The sequence below is a fragment of the Taudactylus pleione genome, unplaced genomic scaffold (genome assembly GCF_031769625.1).
Source record: "Taudactylus pleione unplaced genomic scaffold, aTauple2 ptg000009l, whole genome shotgun sequence".
Taxonomy (NCBI): Eukaryota; Metazoa; Chordata; class Amphibia; order Anura; family Myobatrachidae; genus Taudactylus; species Taudactylus pleione.
The window spans coordinates 2,355,972-2,381,270 of record NW_028284412.1 but is presented as its reverse complement, the minus strand read 5'-3'; positions in this window follow the sequence as shown (position 1 = coordinate 2,381,270).

Below are 25,299 nucleotides of genomic sequence, written 5' to 3'. Positions count from 1 at the left end.
AAAAAAGGTTTGCAGCACTGTGCGCTGGGGAGGGGGGGCGATCTGAGCCCCCTCAGCCCTGCTCAAAGCCAGGGGGGGCGCAATTAGTGTGATCGCTCCCCCCCAAAGGCATAGGAGACTGCTGTGGCTGCTGCTCAGCAGCCACGAGCAGTCTCCCACTGCAGTGCAGCACAAGTTGTGTGCTGGGCTGCTGTGAGGGAGGGGTGGCGGCGCCGGACCCGGGCCCCTCAGGAAGCCCGGGCCCGGGTAATCTGTATCCGCTCCCCCCTCCCTCTCTCGGCACCCCTGACCCTGCTAGCTAAATGAGGCTAGCAGAAAAAAGCTCTGAGGGCCAGACCAAATGATACAGAGGGTCTTATAAGGCCCCCGGGCAGGAGGTTCCCCATCCCTGTTCTAGAAGGTGCCAGTTAAATGTTAAGTAGAATCTGATTGGTTGCTATGGGCAAATTCAGAGAAACGTTATTCAGTAAAATCCATTACAGTATCATTAAACTTTTGCAAAAATTATGCCTAAAACATTGACTGAAATTAGACTAAAATGAAAACTGAGGTCCACTAAAATGAGACTAAAATGTGACTTTAAACCAACTACAATTTTAAATAAGTGACTAAGGCCCTCATTCAGAGCCGCTCGTTAACAGCAGTACGCTCGTTGCGTTCCGATGTTGAGAAACTGCGCATGCGTCGGTGTAACACTGCGCATGTGCGTACGGCATATTGCGAGCTTTTTTTGTTTCGTTCGTCAAATTGCGTACAGGAAGTGACATGTCAAATGTGATTGACAGAACAGGGCGTTTTTGGGCGTTGATGGGGGTGGAGATGGAAAAACACAGGCGTGGCGAGGCGTTTTTTGGGCGTACATACATTATCTGATGCGAACGTCAAATGTGTTCGTACCAAGTCATACGTCACTGGATGATCCTCTTTCCGTTCAAACTGCTCGCACAGCTTGGGGTCTGGATTACTCGACCACATTGGCGATGGCCTTCTCCTCCGTCTGGGCCCTCCACGATGTTTCATCGATTAATCACGGCTTGTCAGAAAAACAATCAGTTTTGAATTGAAACCAGCTTGTAATGTGTTTTGCAAACAGTTTTTTTGGTTAGCACAAAACCGTACGCAGGTGGAAATCATGGCTGCTAATTTCAGGATTACACAATCAATTAGCATACATTTGTAGGTATGTTTTTTTTTGTTTGTATTTGGTTTTTGTGCTATTGTAACAATAATGTCATCATGTTTGTGTGTATTTTTCCATTTTGCTTTTGTCTGGAGAATTTGCATCCTTATGTAATTTTTCAAGTGTTCCTTAAAGAGCCCTTTTTTTGGGGGGGGAGGTCGTTTTTGCCTTGTGGGCAGGATTAACTGTAAACCATTTATAAAATAATGTCAGAATACAATGTCGAACATTTTTTCAAAATTTATTGGAAAATAAAAACATTTTCTGGCCCATTTTTGGCCCAAACTTTTTTGGCAGTGCTATTCCAATAAAAATTCTAATTTGGGCAAACATAAAAGGTATGGAAACTTAAAACAAAAAATTTAAAACAATTCACAAGAAAGGAGAGGGAAGTTTTGGCCAGAAAGGAATATGGGGCAAGCACAGAAGGAGTGTGGGAAAAGTAGCCAGTGCTGTCAACGTTTTTTCCCCCGTTTGGCTGGGGGAGGGTGGGCGCCAGACCGGGTCCGGGATGTCATCGGGCTGGCCTGTCCAGAGGCAGATGTTGTGGCCTGTGGACTAGGCACAGGGCTAGGCACATTTGGAGGATTGGCTGATGTTGTGCCAGAGGTGGAGGATCCTGATGTTCTGGCAGGAAGGGAGGTCGGCTCCACCATGTGCTGGCGAACGAGCTGCTCCAGGGCATTGGCGATGCGGATGTTGGCCCTGGTATTTTCCGCCAGGGCCTGACCAATGGTCACGTTGGCCGCAGCATTTTGCTCCAGGGCCTCAGCCACCCGTAGCAGACTGGCGTCCATCCTCTGCAGAATCTCCGTATGGAAATCCGATTTAAAATTGAGTTTTGTGAGGAGTGCCACTGCCTGCGAGGGGGATTGCCCTGGACCGGCTTCTGCAGGGTCCTCAGCCGGATGTACTGGTTCCTCCCCTGCAGAGCCAGCAGAAATTCTGCGGCCAAGGCTCCCCTCTGGAGCAGACTCATCCGCCTGTGTCTCTGTTTGAAAAATGAGAAAAGAGTCACATTAGAATCTACATATTGGCACAATAACATTTCAGAGTTGGTTACATCACAATATTTACCTGGGACAACATGAGGAGCCGCAAAGTCTGGCATGTCCGTATCCATGTTGGACACGCCAAACACCTTCACAGCCTGCACACACCCCTGTGCCAGCTCTTCCAAATCATTCAACTTCAATGACACAGGGGTGGGACCCCCACATGTCCCCCTTGCATGCCTAGCCCTGTCCGCCATTTTTTGTTTCAGGCGATATTTGAAGTCTTGCCATCTGTGGGTGAAAAAGTAACCATTATTACGGTTTTATTTATTTTTTTGGTTTTAGGGGGGTCAAGTTTTTGACATCCCGGGCTAGACGGACATAATCACCCACCCTATTGACAGCACTGGCTACCTCCTCCCACATTCTCCACTTCTGGCTTGCACCCATATTCCTGTCTGCCTGTGGCAGGATGTCCACACACTTCTGAACCAAAACCTCCATCTCCTTTCTTGTGAATTGTGGCTGCCTTTTCTTTTTCCCTGCTTTGGCCGGAATACTGGGCCCAGCAGCCTCTTCCATGTCATCCTCCTCACCTATTTGTTTAAACATTGAGAAATTTAAGCTTGCAAACTTTCACTATATTATGTTTCAAAATAATCCTTGTTTGGAAATGCATGAAAAACTTACCGGCAGACTCTTGGCCATTGTTTCCCTGGTCTGTAGCCATTTCTTACCACCAAACAAGAAATACACCAGAACGTTTTTTTTGGGTCGTGACGTATTTATACATGCGTCCTTATTTTTCGTCCGCATCATTGATTGTGCGTTCCTATGATCCCTCCTTAATTTGTGCAGGAAAATAAACACTATTTATGGCTTGGGGCGTCTCAAGTCGAGGTGGCGGGTGTTGGTTGTTGGAGGTTACGTTGGTCGGAGTGGATTGTTGGCGGGATTTGTATTTGGCGTTGTTTGGAGTTGTTTTTGGTTTGTCTTTTTGGAGTTTTTATTTGCGTTCGCTTTTTTTGGTGTGTTTGTTTTATTTGTCGTGTCATTTTTTGGTAAGTTTTTGGCCGTCTTACTTTTGTTCACTTTGTGTCTCCTTCTTTTTGTAAAATTTGGGTCGTTAAATTTTTTTAAATTCTCCTTTGTTAGGTTTCTTTTGGCTCTGCCCCAATGACCTTTTTATCCGGTGACTTATATATCCTCTATTGGTAAGTTTTTTTTTTCACTTGTTTATTAAATATTCATGTTTTTTTTAACGCAACTTTGTTTGACCTTACACTTTTAACCTTTGGTTTTGTGATTCCTAAATGTATGAACTAATTAGCGCATTTTTATCTGCTTATTTTTTGTCTTGTATTTGTGAACTAATTAGCGAATTTTTATCTGCTTACTTTTTGTCTTGTATTTGCGAACTAATTAGCGCATTATTATCTGCTTATTTTTTGTCTTGTATTTGCGAACTAATTAGTGCATTTTTATCTGCTTATTTTTTTACTTGTATTTGCGAACAAATTAGCTTATTTTTATCTGCTTATTTTTTTACTTGTATTTGCGAACTAATCAGCGCATTATTATCTGCTTATTTTTTGTCTTGTATTTGCGAACTAATTATCGCATTATTATCTGCTTATTTTTTGTCTTGTATTTGCGAACTAATTAGCGCATTTTTATCTGCTTATTTTTTGACTTGTATTTGCGAACTAATTAGCGCATTTTTATCTGCTTATTTTTTTACTTGTATTTGCGAACTAATTAGCGCATTATTTTCTGCTTATTTTTTGTCTTGTATTTGTGAACTAATTAGCGCATTATTATCTGCTTATTTTTTGTCTTGTATTTGCGAACTAATTAGCGCATTATTATCTGCTTATTTTTGGACTTGAAATTGGTTGTGATTTCCCGTTAGCAATTTTTTTATAATTTTGGGCCCAAATTGTGGTAGTCTGCGCACTGTTGTTTTGCTCTTTGCCCAAATGTGTGTTTATCCCCTTTTATGTTTTGTCTTGCACCCAATTTAGATTCCTAAATGGCCACCCTAAATTGTTGCATTGTTTGTTTGTTTTTATTTATAGGTTGGGAAAATCATGACAATACCCCGGCATGTAAGCATCATTGGATTGTATCGTCAAGCTAAGTAATTTTTAAAAAAATTTTTGGGCAAAAAAACCTTACATTCAATTCTTGCCATTTCAGGTTGATCTTGGTCGGATTGTTCTGGCCATGCTCCCGGAAGCCGACCAACCTCAATCTCGTCCCAGGCGTAGGCATCGTAGGCGTGGAAGGCCCCAGATATATCGAACACGTGTCACCCTTTTTGGAATGCCCGATGATGAGGTGTTAAGACGCTACCGTCTTCCGCCCCAAATCATCATAGACACTCTCTCATTAATAGAGAGTGATCTTGAGCGGCAGATTGACAGTCCTACAGCAATACCACCACTTACGCAATTTATGGCGGTGTTACATTTCTGTGCCTCAGGGTCGTTTCAAACAACGGTGGGAATAGTGGCGGGGATCTCCCAATCCTCCTTTTCCCGGATCCTGAGGGCAGTGATGGAGGCCCTTTTCAAGCACCTCCATCATGTCACGGCTTGGCGTGCGCTTGGACCTGGAGTGGAGTCGGATGAGGAATGAGGACTTGTTTGCTGGTACTTGAAGGCAGCCGGCCTTAGGGGAGTATGACTCATGAAGCAGTGGCACGCGACGTGATCAGAACCAGGCTGCGAGACACTGGCGGAACTTAGAGACCCAGGGTAGGCTGGGTATAGCAGGTAGATGGGATCAGGAGACAGGTAGTAACAGGAGCAAACTGCACCAAGGCTGAGAGGGGAGTCTGCAGAAACACACTGGTACTGACACTTTAAATGAGCAAAGGAGCACAGAGAACTAGCTCACAGCATACGCTGTGATAGACGTTGCACTGGCAACTAAAGAGCTTCTGGACAGCCCTTTAGTACCCTCAGGTAGTGCAGGATTGGTTGCTAGCCTCCCCAGCCCAGACTGAACCTGATTGGCCAGAAACGACATGTGACCAAATCCAAGATGGCCGCGCCCAGTGGTCACAGCATGGAAGCTCTGCCAGTCTCAGCCCCTCTCACCTGCCTCCAGATGGAAGCCCTTGGTCTGCGGAGACTCACAGCACCCAGCGCTATTCTCCAGGAACCTGCACCTCTGCTGGAAACACCATGCCACAGCGCCCGGAGCGGTAAGCGCTGCGATCTCAGCAGCCTGTCACCCCTGGTTGTGACAGTACCCCCTCCTTTAGGAGTGGCCTCTGGACACTTCTTGGGTTTACCAGGATTCTCAGAGTGAAACTTAAGCACTAGGCGAGGAGCGTAGACATCCTCAGCTTTCACCCAGCAACGTTCTTCGGGACCATAACCTTTCCAATCCAGTAGATATTGGAGTTGCCCATAACAAAAATGAGAGTCCAGGACCTGTTTGATCTCGAACTCTACACCCCTCTCAGTCAAGACTTTGGGGGAGCGTGGCAGAGTCTTGCGAAAGCGATTCAGGATGAGAGGTTTCAGCAGGGAAATATGAAAGGAATTTGGTATTTTGAGGTAGGACAGAAGTTTTAATTTATAGGCTACTGGATTGATCACTTGAACGATGGGAAAAGGACCGATGAAACGAGGAGCAAATTTCATAGACGGCACTTTAAGGTGAAGATTACGAGTGGATAGCCCAAATCTGAGAGAATTTCTGTAGGGTGGAGGTCACTGCTGGTACATCGAAGACTGGCAATTCTTGAAACTCTGGTACTCTGGGATACAGTCCAAAAACTACAAAGAATGGGGTTTGCCCCAGTAGATGAATGATAGGAGCTGTTATGGGCAAATTCGGCCCAGGGTAAGGTGTCCGCCCAGTTGTCTTGTGATGAAGACATGTGAATTCTTAAGAAAGTCTCAAGGTCTTGATTGACCCTCTCTGTAGACCCGTTAGACTGAGGATGGTAAGCTGTTGAAAAATTCAGTTTGATTTGAAAGATAGAACATATAGCTCTCCAAAATCTGGCTATGAACTGTACCCCTCTATCAGAAACAATCTCAGTTGGAAGTCCATGGAGACGGAAGATGTTGTCGACGAATAACTGAGCCAACTCTGGAGCAGACGGCAACTTCTTGAGGGGAACAAAATGAACCATTTTGGAGAAACGATCCACTACTACCCAGATGGTGGTAAACCCATTAGAAACAGGTAGATCCGTTACAAAGTCCATGGAAAGGTGTGTCCAAGGATGGGTTGGTACTGACAGAGGTAGGAGTGTGCCAGCAGGAACCTGTCTGGATGTTTTATGTTGAGCACACTGTGGACAGGAGGCGATAAAAGCTTCAATTTCCGACTTCATAGCAGGCCACCAGTATGATCGTTGCAGGAATTCCAAGGTCTTGCGTATGCCCGGGTGTCCGGCAAAACGAGAGGTATGAGCCCACTTCAAAAGCTGCTTGCACATATCTGAGGCCACAAATGTCTTCCCGGGAGGAGGTTGAATGCAAGTGGCAGTGAATACTCTGGAGTCTAGAACTGGAGTTTCCTTATGACTTTCGGAAGATGCGTCGGAGGAGAGTGATCGAGAGAGGGCATCTGCTTTTTGATTTAGTGAGCCTGGGCGAAAAGTTAAAGTAAAATTGAAATGAGAAAAGAATATTGACCATCGAGCCAGGCGGGAACTCAGGCACTGAATATTTTTTAGGTATAGGAGATTCCGATGATCTGTATAAACGGTGATGGGATACATCGCGCCCTCAAGAAGATAACGCCACTCTTCAAAAGCTAGTTTCACAGCCAATAATTCCTGCTCTCCAATGGGATAATTCTTTTCTGCTTGGGAAAATTTCTTTGAGAAGAAGCCACAGGGATGAAACTTGCTATCCTCGAGTTTCTGGGATAGTACTGCCCCTACCGCTTCAGAAGAGGCGTCTACCTCAAGAAAGAATGGGTAGTTAATGTTGGGTTGTCTGAGCACGGGGGTGGAAATTAAGGCTTGCTTTAAGAGTTGAAAGGCAGTTTCAGCCTCTGGAGGCCATCGGGATGGATTTGCCCCCTTGCAAGTTAGGGCGGAAATGGGTGCCATGAGAGTGGAAAATCCTTTGATAAACCTTCGATAATAATTTGCGAAGCCCAAAAATCTTTGTACTGCCTTCAAAGAATTCGGACGAGACCAGTCCAATATTGCCTGAACTTTCTGGGGATCCATTTCAAGGCCGGCACCTGAAACGATGTAACCTAAAAAGGGAACTGAGGGAACTTCAAATACGCATTTTTCAGCTTTGCAGTACAGGTGGTTCTTTCGTAGGCGAGTTAACACCTCCTTGACTTGGGATCGATGTCTGACAATGTTGGAGGAGAATATCAGAATATCGTCGAGGTATACTACCACAGAGATATATAGTAAGTCCCGAAAGATCTCATTCACAAAGTTTTGGAACACAGCAGGAGCGTTACAGAGACCAAGAGGCATTACCAGGTATTCAAAATGCCCGTCTCGAGTATTGAATGCTGTTTTCCATTCATCCTCAGCTCGTATCCTAATGAGATTGTAGGCCCCTCTTAAATCCAGCTTGGTAAAAATAGTAGCACCTTTTACTCGATCGAAAAGTTCGGTAATGAGGGGTATCGGGTAGCAATTTTTGATGGTTATATCGTTTAAGCCCCTGTAATCGATGCAAGGATGCAGGCCTCCATCCTTCTTAGACACAAAAAGAATCCTGCCCCTGCCGGTGAGGAGGATGGTCGAATGAACCCCTTTTGCAGATTCTCCTGGATGTATGCTGACATGGCTTCAGTCTCGGGTAGGGAGAGTGGGTAAGTACGACCTCGTGGAGGAGTTTTGCCAGGAATCAACTCAATAGGACAGTCCCACTCCCGATGAGGAGGCAGAATATCGGCTCCGGTCTTACAGAAGACATCGGAGAAGGAGCGATACTGGTAGGGAATTGGAGTAGTGGTTGCAATGTAACTACCTTTGACGGGTTTGATTTGAGGAAGGTAGGATACTTGACAAGTTTCTCCCCAGGACAAGATCAGTATGGTGCCCCAATCAATATTGGGGGAGTGCTTGCGTAACCAGGGGTATCCAAGGATGACCTCATGGGAGGCTTTGGGAATTACTAGGAATCGGATAGTTTCAGTGTGGAGAGCTCCGATACAAACTGGCACAGGAAGGGTACGTTGAGAGACGATTCCGTTGGTAATCTGAGTGCCATCTACAGCAGATAGAGTAATGGTGTGGTCGAGAGAGGAGACAGGAAGCCGGAGCCTCTGGACAAGTTCAGCGGTGATAAAATTTTCAGCGGCCCCTGAATCGAGGAGAGAAAGAACAGTTTTAGAACCAGTGGAGATCTCAAAAGTAATGGAGAGGGTAGATTAATTTTTTGACGGAGACGGAGACATCACTCCTAACCTGGTGTCTCCGGCACAGATTAGGATCTCGTCAGCGTCTTTGCCGTTCTTCTACCGTGAGGCGGGCCCGGTTAATCTGCATGGGTTCGTCACCCACAGGTTCAGACGGAGGGAGAGTTGGAGTAGTGGTCGGCCGGAACCTAAAGCGATCTCCCCTAGTTTTTTCACTCTGGCGTTCTCTGTACCGCAAATCCACTTTATTGCAAAGGGAGATAAGCTCATTGAGGGTAGCCGGCGGATCACAAGTGGCGAGGTCATCTTTTATGCGATCTGTCAATCCATTCCAAAAGGTGGAAGTCAGGGCTTCTTCATTCCATTTTAGTTCCGAAGCCAGCGTTTGAAATTGAATGATATACTGACTGACTAGTCGGTTCCCTTGGCGAAGTCGCAGGATTTCCGTCGCCGCGGAGGTTGTTCTGCCGGGCTCGTCGAAAATCCTCCGGAAGGACGTGAGGAATCCAGAGTAGTTGTCTAGTAACGGGTCGGACCTCTCCCAGAGAGGCGAAACCCAGTCCAGGGCAGAACCGGTCAGTAGAGACACTATATATGCCACTTTGGATTTTGGAGATGGAAAGTTCGCAGGCTGTAGTGTGAAGTGGACGTCACACTGGTTGAGAAACCCTTGGCACAACTTGGGGTTCCCGTCAAACTTATTGGGAGTCGGAAGGTGCAAATGAGATGGTGCAGGTCAAACAGGGACAGCTGGAGCTGCTGGCTGGTTGGTGGCGGCAGGCAAATTAACAGTAACCAGGGAAGCTTGCAGCGTATCCTGACGAAGAGACATTTCCTGCAGGAACTGAGCCATTTGGCGCTGAGACGCCTCTAGTCCCTCTAGGCGACTGGCGATACCCTGGAGCAAGTCGGCCCTCAGATCCTGTCCACTGGCCGAATCCATCTGGCCAGTGCAAACTGTCACGGCTTGGCGTGCGCTTGGACCCGGAGTGGAGTCGGATGAGGAATGAGGACTTGTTTGCTGGTACTTGAAGGCAGCCGGCCTTAGGGGAGTATGACTCATGAAGCAGTGGCACGCGACGGGATCAGAACCAGGCTGCGAGACACTGGCGGAACTTAGAGACCTGGGGTAGGCTGGGTATAGCAGGTAGACGGGATCAGGAGACAGGTAGTAACAGGAGCAAACTGCACCAAGGCTGAGAGGGGAGTCTGCAGAAACACACTGGTACTGACACTTTAAATGAGCAAAGGAGCACAGAGAACTAGCTCACAGCATACGCTGTGATAGACGTTGCACTGGCAACTAAAGAGCCTCTGGACAGCCCTTTAGTACCCTCAGGTAGTGCAGGATTGGTTGCTAGCCTCCCCAGCCCAGACTGAACCTGATTGGCCAGAAACGACATGTGACCCAAATCCAAGATGGCCGCGCCCAGTGGTCACAGCATGGAAGCTCTGCCAGTCTCAGCCCCTCTCACCTGCCTCCAGATGGAAGCCCTTGGTCTGCGGAGACTCACAGCACCCAGCGCTATTCTCCAGGAACCTGCACCTCTGCTGGAAACACCATGCCACAGCGCCCGGAGCGGTAAGTGCTGCGATCTCAGCAGCCTGTCACCCCTGGTCGTGACACATCATTTTATTCAAATGCCTTTGGATATGGGTGCCCTTAGTGTGGCCAAGGCAAATTTTTACCAAATAGCTGGCTTCTCACACATCATAGGGGTTGTGGGTGGTACCCACATACCACTTCAGCCTCCAGCACAGCTGGAGGCCATATTTCGCAAGCGCATACACTATCACTCCCTGAATGTAATGGTGGTATGTGATGCCTCCCTCCAGATCCTGTCCCTGAATGCAAAATTATCCGGAAGTGCACATGACTCATTCGTCATCCGGCAATCAGGGATATGGCACAAATTAAACAACCTACAAGCTGGTGATGCGTGGCTTCTGGGTAAGTGGAGACCTTTAGTACATAACAATGTTAAGCTTGATACACAGTGATCCTGATGTTGACACTTCTTTTTCACAAGAGACAGGGACTACCCTTGCACGCCCTGGCTGCTCACTCCTTATTTGGCTCCCTCACCAGGGCCACAAAGTAACTTTAATTCCGCACTTAAAGCCACCAGGCAAGTGGTGGAGCGCTTTTAAAAGGCCGATTCAGATGCCTCCACCGCTCTGGTGGCGAGCTCATGTATTTGCCGGATATGGTTTCGAAAATTGTGGTCCTGCGTGGGATATTTCACAACATCGCCATAAGGAGTGGTGTCCCAATGCACCCAGCGGATGCCTTGCCTGAGGATGGCCCCCCCGAGGTTGGTCGGAGGTCAGTATGTGGGGGGGGCCATACGCGATGATGTGGTGGCCAGATATTTTAGGTAATTTTTTGCACAAAAGAAGTTATTTGACACAATGTGGTAAGGATTTTTGGAGACCATCTAATTAATTTGTTTATTTTTTCCCATCTTCTGTTTGATTTCATAATCTTTGGGACTGAAACGATGACTACTTCCTGCTACCCAAAACAAACCTTCATGGGGACACATTGGATATATATTCTGGAACCAATATTGCAACACAACATTTGTGGAATCATGTTGGCATGCTCATTCGTCAACCAGTTCTTGATTTTTCTTTACTTTTTTCATATGGTGTTTGATGGGTTGTATTTTTTGTTATCACTGTGTGTATTGTTTGTGAGCCAACACTTTGGTTTTTTAGTTATGTTTTGAATAAATTTTTTGAGAGTGTAATTTTGCAAGTTTTCTTGAACATTGCAAGCAAGTGTAACCAGGTTCACCCACGTTAAAATTGCTTAAGGGTTAATCCTGTAATGTTGCAATTTGATCTAAATTTAAATATGCTTTCTGGGTCAAAACCAACACCAAAAGGTATTATGTACAATCAGTAGGCTTTGGAATCTCAGGCTAAGCAGGTTGCCCCCCAAATTGGAACATGTAAAATGTACTAATATAAAAATTGTAACACACAAAAAAAGCCCAAGCAGATTGTTACTGTTAGCTGTTTCATGTGCCTGTTTCCTAAAAATCTACAACACACAATCTTAGTGACATTAATTGCAAATACTTGCTGGAAGAGTCTACTTATGTCAGTGTAAACAATCTAAGATTTGGAGACAAGGAATGAGACGGAACTCTAAGTTTAAAATTTTTATTATGAAAAATATTTTTAAATGAAAATAAAAAATTATGGACGCAGGATCCCAGCCATACGGTCAAGGACCACCAGCAGGCCGATCACGTGGCCCCGCATCACTTGGACGCACCGGCTAGGTCCGCCAAACGCCTCTGGTCCTCTGTGGGTTAGAAAGGTGTGGGGCTTAATACATAATTAATGAAACCCCCTGAAAAAACAAGCCAAACAAAGCTATCCAAAAATGACAATATTGTGACCAAAAGCACATTTAACCCAAAAAACCAAAGGACACAAAAATGGATACCCAAAAAATTGCAAAAAAAAAAAAACAGTTTTGCCATGTGGGGTATGTGTATGGGGAAATCAGCAGTAAAAGGTAAAGACAAACAGAGATATACCCAAACTTGTGACAAACCAAAAAAAGTAAAAGGCACAGACACAGGATTAGATCCAAACATTTTAAAACACAAAAAAGGATAAAAGGGAAACATACCGTTCAAAATGACGCCTGGCCCAGAACCAACTCCCTCGTCCTCCTCGGAGGTGGCAACATTCCCCAATGAGGTGGGAGGGGTGATTTTGGATTCAGGGGAGGGGGTAGTCACGAGAGGGGTGGTTGGAGGGGAGGGGGAATTGGGATGGTTGGGAAGTAGCACAGACGGATGTGCCACAGGGTCTGTGCAGGCTGGGGAGGAGGGGGAATTTAGGGTATTTTGGGGTGAGGATGTTTGGCTGGGGGTTGGGGAGAGGGGCCGAGAGCGCCCTCTTTGACGGCGATGACGCCGTAGTCTTCGCTCTGCCCCTAAATGATGGAAAACAAATTGTGGTTATTTTAGAACATCACCTTGTTAAACGCTAATTTTTAACCCCCAAAAAATGTAAACATGCCCATGCAGATGAGTACAAATAATAAATAGGCCATACATGAAAACATGCACATGCAGATATGAGTACAAAGAATAAATAGGCCATACATGAAAACATGCACATGCAGATATGAGTACAAAGAATAAATAGGCCATACATGAAAACATGCACATGCAGATATGAGTACAAAGAATAAATAGGCCATACATGAAAACATGCACATGCAGATATGAGTACAAAGAATAAATAGGCCATACATGAAAACATGCACATGCAGTTAGGGCCACAAAGATAAACATGAAAACCACAGTCAAAAAAACTTACTTTCCGCTATCTGCATGCGAAAGCATGCCAGTAAGTGGGGCGTCCGTCGTTGCAGGTCGGACCACCTGCGCTCCAGCTGGCCGATCTGGCGGCGTGAGCCGAAGGAACGCAGGCGGCCACGTACCTCCGCATATGCGGAACGCTTTTCCCTATTGGTGATGGGGGAGGCTGGCTGGTGATCCGCCTGTCCATCACCTCGGTTAAGACCATCAGCTCGCGCCTGGTGAATGCCGAGGCTCTCATGATGGCAATGGTGTATTTTAAATAAAACAATTTTAATAAAGACTCGAAAAAAAATTTGATTGGCTAATGTATTTGGGTAATTAACAGGACAAATTCTATTGGTTAGTGTATGAGTCATGTGTTCGACAGGGCCACAAATCTATTGAGAGTTATGATAGGCTTGATGCAGTGACATGCGTAAGCTAATTTAAATAAAGAAATTAACCCAGTAAAATATGCGTGGGTAAAAACAAAGAAAACAAATGGATAATTGCCTCAAACATGTATTTTGACAAATAAAAGCGAATGTTTAAGCCGTACGTATTCTGCGGGTAAACACAAACACGGACAAGAGTTAAGTTTATTGCATTTAAAAAAAAAAAAAAAAACTAAAATTGACGAGCAATTAAGATAATTGATATATTGATTGGCATGATACGATTGAGGGAGGTAGGCAGAATAAACGAGCAGGTAATCGGAATCTGACAGGCCCACTTCTGGGTTGGACTTGTGCGTGCGTTCCCTGCAAGCCACATTGGGGATGTACGCTCGCTATTTGGCACGCTCGTTAGTTAGAGGAGGGGTCGGTAGAGTTTGGGGAGGAAGTTTAGCTGCGTTCGAAATTATGAGCGAGCGCTTGAATTAACATACTTCTGTACGTACGCCGAACGTACGAACGGCCACTTGCGTCCGGGTCTGAATGAGGGCCTAAGACTAAAACTAAATTTAAAATCCTTGTCCAAATTAACACTGCTGAAGTGTTACAGCAGATTTCAGTGTTAAATCTAATTAAATAAACATTTGTCCTTTTGGTTTTGTGGACATTTCATTTATAGCATTGCATTTTGCTTCCATACAAAATAAATTTCAAGATATTTATGTTTTAAATCACAGATTAATAAATAGTTGATAATAAAAAAGTAATTGATTTAGGACATGTCTGTCTCACTCATCAGACAGTTTGTTATGTTAAATCAAACAAATAATTTCCACACAGTAACACTCAGCTTTAGTACAAAGAGAACATTCGGATTACTAAAATTATCATGCATGCCTCTGCTTGTCAGGTCCTTCATGAAAATTTAAATTACATATTTGAATCTTTATTTTGTCTCCTCAAATGAATAAACTCTCAATGTCTACAAAGCTTGAAGGTTAAAGTTCTAACAAAAGATAGTCATTGCCGAATGCTCCGCTATAATTGAAGAGGATGTGATTATGATACCGTGCAGAAACAAGGCAAGCATGAAGAGAGATAGCAAAAGCCTTATTTTAATTCTCTAACTAATAACCCAATAACAAGGAAAGACCAAACCATAGAGCATGCAAAGACTTTTTAATCCTGGTAAGAATTTGTAAATATTCCCTTGATAGTTGGCACATGACTCTACTGTCCTGTTCGTGAAACCATCATGCTCTACTGGAAAGCAGAAAGATGTTTCTAAAAGCAACACTCATTCTGACACATAGAACTGGATACAATAGATAATATTATTACATTTGACTGAATATTTTATATCATGATATTATATAGTATATTAGTACTACTGTGGGGTCTATTTATTATGTTAATTATCGGCGGACACTGCTAATTAATTTTCCTACTCACAGCGAGCAGCCGGAGCAATTAATCCGAAAATCAGCTGTCTCCCCGAATGTTTTCACTCCTCCTTTTGGAGCAGTGAAACTTAGGACCTGATTCAGACCCGTTCGCTAGGCTGCGTTCCCACGTAGCCTTCCGATGTTTGCAGTCTGCGCATGCATGTAAGACGCAATGCGCGTGCATGAACCAGTCCATGCGATCGCAAAGAGATTCCACCCATTGTACACAGACTCCTCGCTAGATTGAGTGACAGGACGAGCCATTTGTGGATGGTAACAGGGGTTGGTCGAAGGAAATGGGGGAGTGGTGGTGGTACACAGGCATGTCTGAGTGTCTAACGCAGTTTCAGAGGCGTGCATAATTAAGACGCAGCATCATAATATACGTGACATGGCTGAATTACACACTGAATCACTCGCAGTGTTTGCGGTAGGGTATGGTCAAGCCACAAGTGCTGTATATGGGTCCGATGTTACTTGATGTTATCGATTGTTGCATACACATCATGGAAATTACCTGTATCACTAAAGGAAAGTGGGTGTCTTAAGACAGGCTGGTGGGCTCGCCAAGACATAGTGGACGTGCTAATGCCTTGCCGTGCGATTGCGGGGTTTACACACTTTGGCAGCTGACGGATACATGTGAACGGGTCTGAAATCTGAATCAAGCCCTTAGTGCGCCTGCGTAAACTAGAGTTCATGCAGGCGCACAAAGCTCCGGCGTCCAGTGGAAGGAGCCAGACAAGGGGTGGGGGGATTCGAAAAGATCCCTCTTCACAACCTGGGACTCCTTCCCATTGGGTGTGCGGGAGCAAACAACATATGATGGCGAATGCTCCCGTAGTCAAGCTCCGAAAATATAATATTTTCGGAGCTTGATGAATTTAGGTCCCGCTACTGGTGTATGGGGACATCGTGCCACATCTGGAGAGAAAGGGGACCAGGAGATATTTGTGATATCTCCTGCGTCACCTTTATGATGAATGGCCCGGACACTTAATTTCTACAATAGCAGGTGAAAATTTTCATTTTTATCTGCTTTTGAAGAAAGTAAGGGCAAAATTTACTAAGCGGCAGTTTGACGGCGGGTTCTATTCTATTCTAAACACCGGCGATTTGGTGGCGAGTTTTATTCTGTTCCAAACCCCGGGGGTTTGGTGGCAGTTTTGCACTGGTTTCTAAATGATAGCCCTGTTCTATTCTATTCCAAAATGTGTTTTGATGGCAGTTTTGCAGCGGTTTTGGCCTTAGTAAATCTGCAGATTGCAAAACCGCCGCCAAACCACAGTCAAAACACATTTTAGAATAGAACAGGGCTGTCATTTAGAAACCGCTGCAAAACAGCCACCAAACCCCGGGAGTTTAGAACAGAATAGAACCCGCCACCAAACCACTGGGGTATAGAATAGAACCCGCCGTCAAACCGCCGAGCCCTATGTTTTGGTTTTGGATCTGGATCTCCCCTGGTTTTGGATCTGGATTGGTTTTGCCAAAACCTCACCTCCGTGTTTTGTTTTCATGTTTTGGTTTTGGATCTGGATTTTTTCCTTAAAAAATAAAAAAACAACTAAAATCACATAAAATGGACCTTTTTTTATTCCTACAGTATTAATAACCTCAATAACATTTATTTCCCCTAGTTTCCAGTCCATTTTGACCACCTCACAGCTCACAATATTAATTTTTTTTCATCTAGTTATAGGGCCAAAAGGTTGCATCCAGCTTGCTGGCTCAAAACTGATTGATATAATTATTAATAGAGTTGAGGGCTGTGCAAAGATGATGGTTGGAATACCCTTGAGGATTGAATAATTGATAGTTGGTGCAGCCCCTGGCTGTAAAATTGATAATAAATTAATTAAAAAACAATTCATTGGTGCAGCCCATGGTTGTAAAATTGATAATAAATAAATGAAAAAACAATTCATTGGGTGTAGCCCCTGGCTGAATTAATAAAAATAAATTCATTGGTGCAGCCCCTGGCTGTAAAATTGATAATAAATTAATTTAAAAAAACTATTTATTGGGTGCAGCCCCTGGCTGAATAATTAGTAAAAAGAAATTCATTGGTGCAGCCCCTGGCTGTTAAATTAATAATAAATTAATTAAAAACAATTCATTGGGTGCAGCCCCTGGCTGTAAAATTGATAATAAATTAATTAAAAAACAATTAATTGGGTGCAGACCCTGGCTGAATAATTAATAAAAAGGAATTCATTGGTACAGACCCTGGCTGTTGAATTGATAATAAATTAATTTAAAAACAATTCATTGGGTGCAGCCCCTTGCTGTAAATTGATAATAAATTAATGAAAGAACAATTCATTGGGTGCAGCCCCTGGCTGAATAATTAATAAAAAGCAATCCATTGGTACAGCCCCTGGCTGTTAAATTGATAATAAATTAATTAAAAACAATTCATTGGGTGCAGCCCTTGGCTGAAAAAAATTGATAATAAATTAATGTAAAAATAAATAATTGGTTCCTAAACCAACCATAACATTAATTTAAAATGTCAGGCATCAATGCCCCAACCAGCACATAATGGAAAGTAAAAAGGTGCAAGATGGTATAGTCCTTGGGCCCTCCCACCCACCCTATGTTGTATAGGAAACAGGACAGTTTAACAAACCAATCATTTCAGTGACAAGGACTGCTAATTGTGGCTGAATTATTGGTTTGTTTGGACCCCCATAAAACAAGCTGCCAATGTGCATTGGACATGGAAATGAAAATGATCCCATACACAAACTGGCTTTACATTACAAGTTGTCCTCATCCTCCCCATCGGTGTGTACATCCTCTCCTTCACACAATATTAATCAGTCTCCGCTGGAAACCACCATAGGCGCCTCTGTAATTTTTTTTATGGAATTGTTTGTTGAGGTCTCCCTTGTAGAATTTGTAATTAATTTTAATGAACATAATTTTTTCCACATTTTGAGGAAGTAACCTCCTACGCCGATCACTGACAAGGTTGCCAGCTGCACTGAAAACTCTTTCGGAGCACACACTGGAGGGTAGGCAACTTAAGTAATGCAAAGCCAGTTTGTGTATGGGACTCCAAATTGCCTCTTTTTCCTGCCAGTACTGATAGGGACTGTCTGACAGGATGTTATCTCTGAAATAGTCCTCCACCATTCTGTGAATGGAGACTGTATCACATTTAGTCACGGTAGAAGACATGTCACTAGTAAGCACTTCTCTCAGACCTGACCAGATGTAATTTTATGGTGAATGATCTGCATCACCAGCAGGCATTCTGTAAGGAAAATTGAGTTTTTTCCTGGCAGCTGCAGAAACTGAAGGAGAAGATGATGGCATTTCACGTGCGACTGCAGCTAACAATTTTTTACCATCAGCTCTTTGCACAGTTTTAGATTTCAGTCTGTTGGAAAAAAACTCACAAGGTAGGACTTAAACCTAGGATCCTAAATGGTCGCCAAAATATATTTTTCAGATTTCAATAGATTGACGACTCTTTGATCCTGGTGAAGTGAATCAAGGGCTTGATCCACCAGTCCGACATACTTTGTGCAATTGCTCCATTTCACCTCCTCCTTCAGTTTTTCCAGCTGTTTTTGCAAAAGTCTGATGAGGGGAATGACCTGACTCAAGCTTGCATTGTCTGAACTAACTTCACGTGTGGCAAGTTCAAAGGGTTTGAGAACCTTGCACAACGCGGAAATTATTCTCCAATACGCTTGAGTAAGGTGCATTCCCCCTCCACAGCTATGTCATAGTCCATTGTATAGCCCTGGATGGCCTTTTGCTGTTTCTCCATCTGCTGAAGCATATAGAGGGTAGAATTCCACTGAGTTACTACCTCTTGCTTCAGCTGATGGAAGGGCAAATTTAACAGTACCTACTGGTCATGCAATCTTCAACAAGTGGTTGCCAAATGTCTAAAATGTCCGGATATTTTGCGAGCACCTGAGAGTATCTCCTGCACGACCGTGTCAGTTTTTAAAAAACATTGCACCACCAAATTAATTGTGTGAGCAAAACATGGGACGTGTTGGAATTCGCCCACATGTAATGCTCTCACAATATTGGTGGCATTGTCCGAAATCACAAATCCCAAAGAGAGTCCAAGTGGGGTAAGCCATTTAGCAATGATTTCCCTGAGTTTTTCTAAGAGGTTCTCAGCGGTATGCCTCTTAGTGAAACCAGTTGTACAAAGAGTAGCCTGCCTCTGTATCAGCTGTCTTTTGGTAGATGTTGCTGTTGTAGGCAATACACCTACCCAGTGGGCTGTCACAGTCATGTAATCCTTAGTTTGCCCTGTCCCACTTGTCCACATATCAGGTCCTGTGTCCTCGCTACCAGATCCCTTCTAGATTCCACTTTGCTAGAATAGTAATTCCAAGTCTGTACAAGGACATTAAAAACCTTATTAATGTCCTCAGAAATGCCATTGTACCAACTGGCATTTCTGAGGATATTAATAAGGTTTTTTAATGTCCTTGTACAAACTTGGAATTCCTGTTCTAGCAAAGTGGAATCTAGATGGGATCTGGTAGCGAGGATACAGGACCTTAATTAACTGTTGAAAACCCACTGCAGTAATGGTGGATCCTTAACGCACATCTAATACCAGCATACCTGTTATTGCGTCAGTAATCTGTGCATATGGGTGATTGCTGTAATACTTGTTTGCCCTTGCAAACTATTGTTTAATAGTTAATTGTTTTTTGGAGGATACGCTACAAGTAGTCTTCCTCCTGGTCCCCTTCTGGGATGAAGATCCACACAGCAACAGCAGCAGCAACAGGCATTGTCATCAAGGATCCTTCTTATGAATCACGGATAGGAAAGGAGTCAATCATGCTGCAAATACCAACATTGGATGCAGCAGGACTACTCCCGATGACGAATGAGGATGTTGATGATGCAGGTGTTGGTGTTGGAGATCGAAGGCGCTTGGATCCCACAGAGAGGGAGCAGGTAGGTGACACTGGACTTGTTACGTTTTGAGTTTTGGAACTTTGCAACATACACTTTTGATGAATGCTCTGCAAGTGATGTAACAAGGAGGAGGTTCCTAGGTGGTTTAGGTCCCACCCTCTACTCACTCTTGCTTGGTAACGGTCACATATGGCTTGACAACTGTTGTCTGGATCGGGGTGGAAATGATTCCACACGTGAGAAGTAGATTTTTTCGTCTTTTGTCCCGGCATGACAACAATGAGCTTTGGCTTTTTCAAACCATGGGCAACAGCTTTTGCCTTATTTACACAAAGGACATCCTCGGCATCAACATCCTCATCACCAACATCTTCATCATCAGCATCCTCAGCACCTTCAACTACCAAAATATCCTCCTCCTTCATGTGCAATTCCACAGAAGCATCCTCGATGACTACGTCTGCAAGATGTTGACTGCCCTTCCCCACATTTACAGAGGGCACACAAATGTTGGAACTTGGAGGATCCTCCAGTACACTAGTATTTAGGTCTGGCTCACACATGGCAACCGCGGACACACTTGCACTCTCCTCAGGGATTTGTGATTTCGATTTCTCAGGGCACACAGTTGGTTTTTCCAAAGGGCTATCAGAATCAGAACCAGCAGTCTTCCTAAAGAAAGGCCAAGGCCTTATCCTTTCCTTGCCACTTTGTGTAGTGAATTGAATATTGCCAATTTTTTGTTTATCTAAAGGCAAATTTCCTTTCAATTTTTTTTTCTTTACTTCGGTAAAAGTAGCTTTACCATATCAATGGCGTGACTTAAGCCCTTGGGCATGGGCCTCCATAGAGGATGAGGAAGATGACGGCCTTGCACTGCTGGCGGCAGCTACAACATGTGGTTCTTGGCCTTGCTCTCCTGTCATGTGACAGCCCTCCATATTTTCTGCGATCTTGAAGCAGTTGCGTTGCGTTGCCGACTTGCTAGATCTTGTGTGGCTAGGCCTATAACGCACAGACACACAGACAATTACTAGAAAAAAAAGACAGGATTTAAAAAAAAAAATTCAGCTCCAGAACTTGGGCCCAGAGCACAGATTGATGACGACTGGAGTCGGGCAGTACTAGCTTGCATTGCTGACTTGCTGTATTTTGTGCGGATAAGCCTAACATGCACGCAGACAAATATATATTACACAAAAAAATACACTTTATTTGGGTCCAGAACTTGGGCCCAGATGGATGCAGCAGACAGCACAGCAGACAGCACCAGCCCAGATGGATCAGCAACAGCCCAGATGGACACAGCAGACAGCACAACACCAGCCCAGAATGGATCAGCACCAGCCCAGGACACAGCAGACAGAACAGGACACAGCAGATAGAACAGCACAGCACCTCTCACCAGCCCTACACTACCCACCCTCCTTGTTCAGTCTCCACAGCCGGAGTGAAATGGCGCCCGCCGCGTCCCTTATATATAGACATGAAAGCTCGCGAGCCGCGAGATTTTGTCTCTATGGTTTTGCCTCGATGTCAGAGATCAGAGTAAGGCAGGAACATCCGAGCCTGCTTGCATACGACTCGGATCCCCTTAGTTCGGGTGGGTTCGGATCTCTTAGACCTGAACCCGCTCATCTGTAATTTTTTCCAATAAAAGTAAACAACAGCATGATACAGAAATAAGTCTTCAGACTGAATCATGGTTCTTATATCTAATATTTCATATAAGAAACATTCTCTGTGATAATCGAGGTATAGCTTTATTTATGCTTTGGAATAAGTCTCACATTACATTTCTTGAACTTTTCTCTTTTATATATATGCTAGCAGGTGGTAACTCAACACTAAGCTGTGAAAAACAAAAGCTTCTAGGAGCATACTTCTTGTGACTCCTGTCTCCAATAACAATAACCTTGGCTGAATTAATCAACTAGTTTTAAAGATCTTCGTTACATGTATTATTTAATTCATATAAGGCTATTGTGAATATAAAATAAGCGCAAAATAAAGGAAAAGACACTTATTAATATTGAAACACTTGACAGATCAGTGGTGAAACTTGCCAGGCATTTCCCTATAGTTCAATAAACAAATATTATGGTGTGTGAGACAGAATACAATAGAACACTGTGCTTTGTTTCAGTGGTAAAAATAAAACATATTGGAATTATGATCCGCAAGATACATGTATAAAGTATTTAGCCATATTTGGTCACTGGCAAAAGTTTTCTGTTAACAGATATATCAACACTGACACCTGAAGGCCACAGGTGGGTTCTGCACAACATACATTGTGAGTGTAATGATTTAAAACGTTATATTTGCAGTCTCTGAGTATGTGTCATTTTAACTATTTTTGTAATCACAAAGGAATTTTTCTTTGATTTCTATTATTCCTTTTCATAAGGAAAAACGCTGCGGAATATGTGTGTGCTATATAAATAACTGGTAATAAATAAATACATAAATAATATAATAGTGTAAACAGTTTTGCATTTAAAATATTGGAATGCTTGAATAAGCTTGAGAAGATATAAGCACACTGTTTTTTATTTGGTACAGTACTAGTTAGAGCTGGTTTTTGTTGATAGTTTACAATTGGCAGAGGTCAGTTGCCAGTCATTATCTGTTAGCCTGTTAGCTTCCCCGTCGAGGCGGGGTTTAGCACTAGTATATTAAGGCTGGAGGCGTAGTCAACTGCCTCTTTCCAGTTTGTGATCCCACCCACCTGGCATATTGAGAATTTGTACCAATATTCATTCAGTGTGAGAAATTGTTTTGTACCAATGCGTTTCTCATTGGAATATATTGTGATTCTTGTTCCAGCAGGGGAGGCACAGCAGGCGGAAAGCAATGCTCCTCGGCGGCTCAATTTAGTGCAGCAGAGCTTGGCTAGCATTCCCCCTTTGAGATAGGTGAGGCGGTTACTACTTTAGGGGAGAACCAGGTCTTCATCCTAGGGAGGGACCAGCACTGTGCTAGTTAAGGGAAGGTGGTACTACCCAGGATGGCTTGTGCACGGGGTGGAAAAACTCCAACCCATTTTAGTAAAGCGAACAATTAATTATGAGCTGTAGACCGAGGTAGCACTGCTTTTTTGCCACCAGGACTATTAATTCAATTCTAATTTGATATAAATAAATTTGGCTGTGAGCTCTTTTTACAATTCTATACAGTTGTCTGTGTCTTATTTATTTAATTAAGATAAGCTAAAGAGTGGTGTTTAAAATAAAACTATGGGTGACTTATGTTGTTTGAACTATAGAGTGTGAATGAGAACTAATTGGAACAAAATTAGGTTAATTATCATTCTGCCCACTTGTATTTTTACTCAGTTAATGCAATCTCACTTATTCACAAAGGAGCGTATTGACCACAGGCCTCACTGGTAGGCCAGCTGATAATGGTGCTACTTAAGACATTTTTTAAAAATATATATTTTTGGAACAGGAATTTAAAGGTTTTGGATTGCAAGTAAACAGATAAAATTACATAATTTTAGCTGTTTTATCAATTTTTTATTGATTTTTATTAATTTTTTTACATTTTTAAGGAATCCAAAACCAATTGAGGGCGGTTTTGCTAAAACCTAAACATGATGGTGAATTAGTACCTAAAACAAAACACGGTGGTCTGCGCAGATCTCTAGTTGTAAGGGTATGTTGTTGGTACTTGGATAACCAGAAGTGGCAGCATGCCCCGGAAGATAGACTTCTGGGACCTGGAGTGCACCCTTAAAAAAATTGTAAAGAAAAACATGGTGGCAATAAAATGACTCACCCACACCCTTATTCGTCTCTCTTTTTGCTCACTGATCCATAGGGAAAGGGTTCTATTTAGAGATGTGTGCGGACCCCCATGTTTTGGTTCTAATTAATCATTGGTTTTTGTTTTGGTTTTTACCATAACAACCCTCGTGTTTTGGCTTTGGATCTGGATTTTTTTTAAATGTTAAAAACAGCTAAAATCATGTAACTTGGGACTGTTTTTTGTTCCTACAGTATTTTCAACCAAAATAATATTATTTTCCAGTCATTTCTTGTCAATTTTTGACTACCTCACAGCTCACAATATGTTCACCAATATTTACCAAAGGCTGGCTAGCTCATTGCAGCACAGCAGTGGCAGACATAATGGCAGTTTAATAAACTATACAAGCCCATAGAAAGAATGTTTTCATTAATCAAGAACTATTTCATAAGTGCCAAGGGCAGTACAGAAAACGGAAGGTGTAGTATGTAGTGTAAGTCTGGTAAAGAATTGATTGATTGATTGTTTGATTAAGATAATTTAATTTGAGGCATGGGCTTGGAAGAGCTGTTTTTTGGCAACAGTATAGCCAAGGATTCCTGACAAGAGTTGCAAGAAAAGCTGGCCATACTAACCCCTCTCCTTTCTCCTTCCTAATTGAATAACATCCCCTATAGTACATTTATGAGGTGCACCAGGGAGTCTGAGTATGAGGGGAACTAGCTCAGAGGCCCAAAGGCAATACAGGGAAATGTAGGAGGAGTATGTAGTGGAATGCATGTAAATAATTGATTGATTGATTGAGTGAAAAAAAAATTGAGAGTGACCTTGCAAGAGATGTATTTCAATAACTGAGAAGAGAAATGGCAATAAAATTATAAAATGTTAATATAGCCATGAAACCTGACAATGGTGGCAAGAGAAGATGGCCATACTAACCCCCCTTCTCCTCCCTAATTGAGTAAAAAACCCTTTAGTATTTTTATGTGGTGCACCAAAGAGTCTGAGTATGAGGGCAGCTAGCTCAGACGTGCGAGGGCAGTACAGGAAAATGGAGGTGGACAATGTAGTGGAAGACAGGTAAAAAAGAATGATCAATTGATTAATTACAAAAATAAAATTGAGACGTGGCCTTTTATCTTCTTGTTCATAGTACCAAATATACTAAATATGTTCCACAATTCTGTTAATTTTTTTATATTTTGTGAGGCACCACATTATTTCTGGTTAAAAATGTGTTGCAAATTAGTAATGTGTTAGAGAAATAACCCAAAAAAATGTTTGTCTATGCAAAAAATGGCTATCACATATGCCCTCCAAGCTGCTCATAATGAAAAGAAAAGCAGTCCACAATGAAATTGTCCTTGTGTATCTGTTGTTTATTAAAAAGGACATGCACAGTTTAACAAATCAAGCAGTTAAGCGAGAGGAGCTGCCACTTTTGTGGATAAAGTGCTTAGTTTGTTTGGGACCCCACAAAACAAGCTACCAATTGTTAATCATCTCTAAACTGGGAAGATGTCATTATCCTCCTCACACTCATTAGTGTTAACATCATAATCATCACACAATATTAACTCATTCCTAATGGAATCCACAATTACAGAAGAGGGTGTACTTTTTTGCAATTGGCGACAAAAGTCTTCCTCATAGAATTTGTAGTTCATTTTTATAAACATGAGTTTTTTCATATTTTGAGGAAGTAATCTCCTACGCCGATCACTCACAAGGTTTCTGGCTGTAATAAACACTCTTTCTGCGTAACACTGGAGGGTGGGTAGCTTCAGTACACCAAAACTAGTTTGTACAAGGGGTAAATAATTGCCTTTTTCTCCTCCCAGAAATCAAAATAACTGTGTAACATGCTAATTTGACCATTGTCATTAAAATAATCCTCTACCATCCTATTGATGCTTAGTGTATCAGATT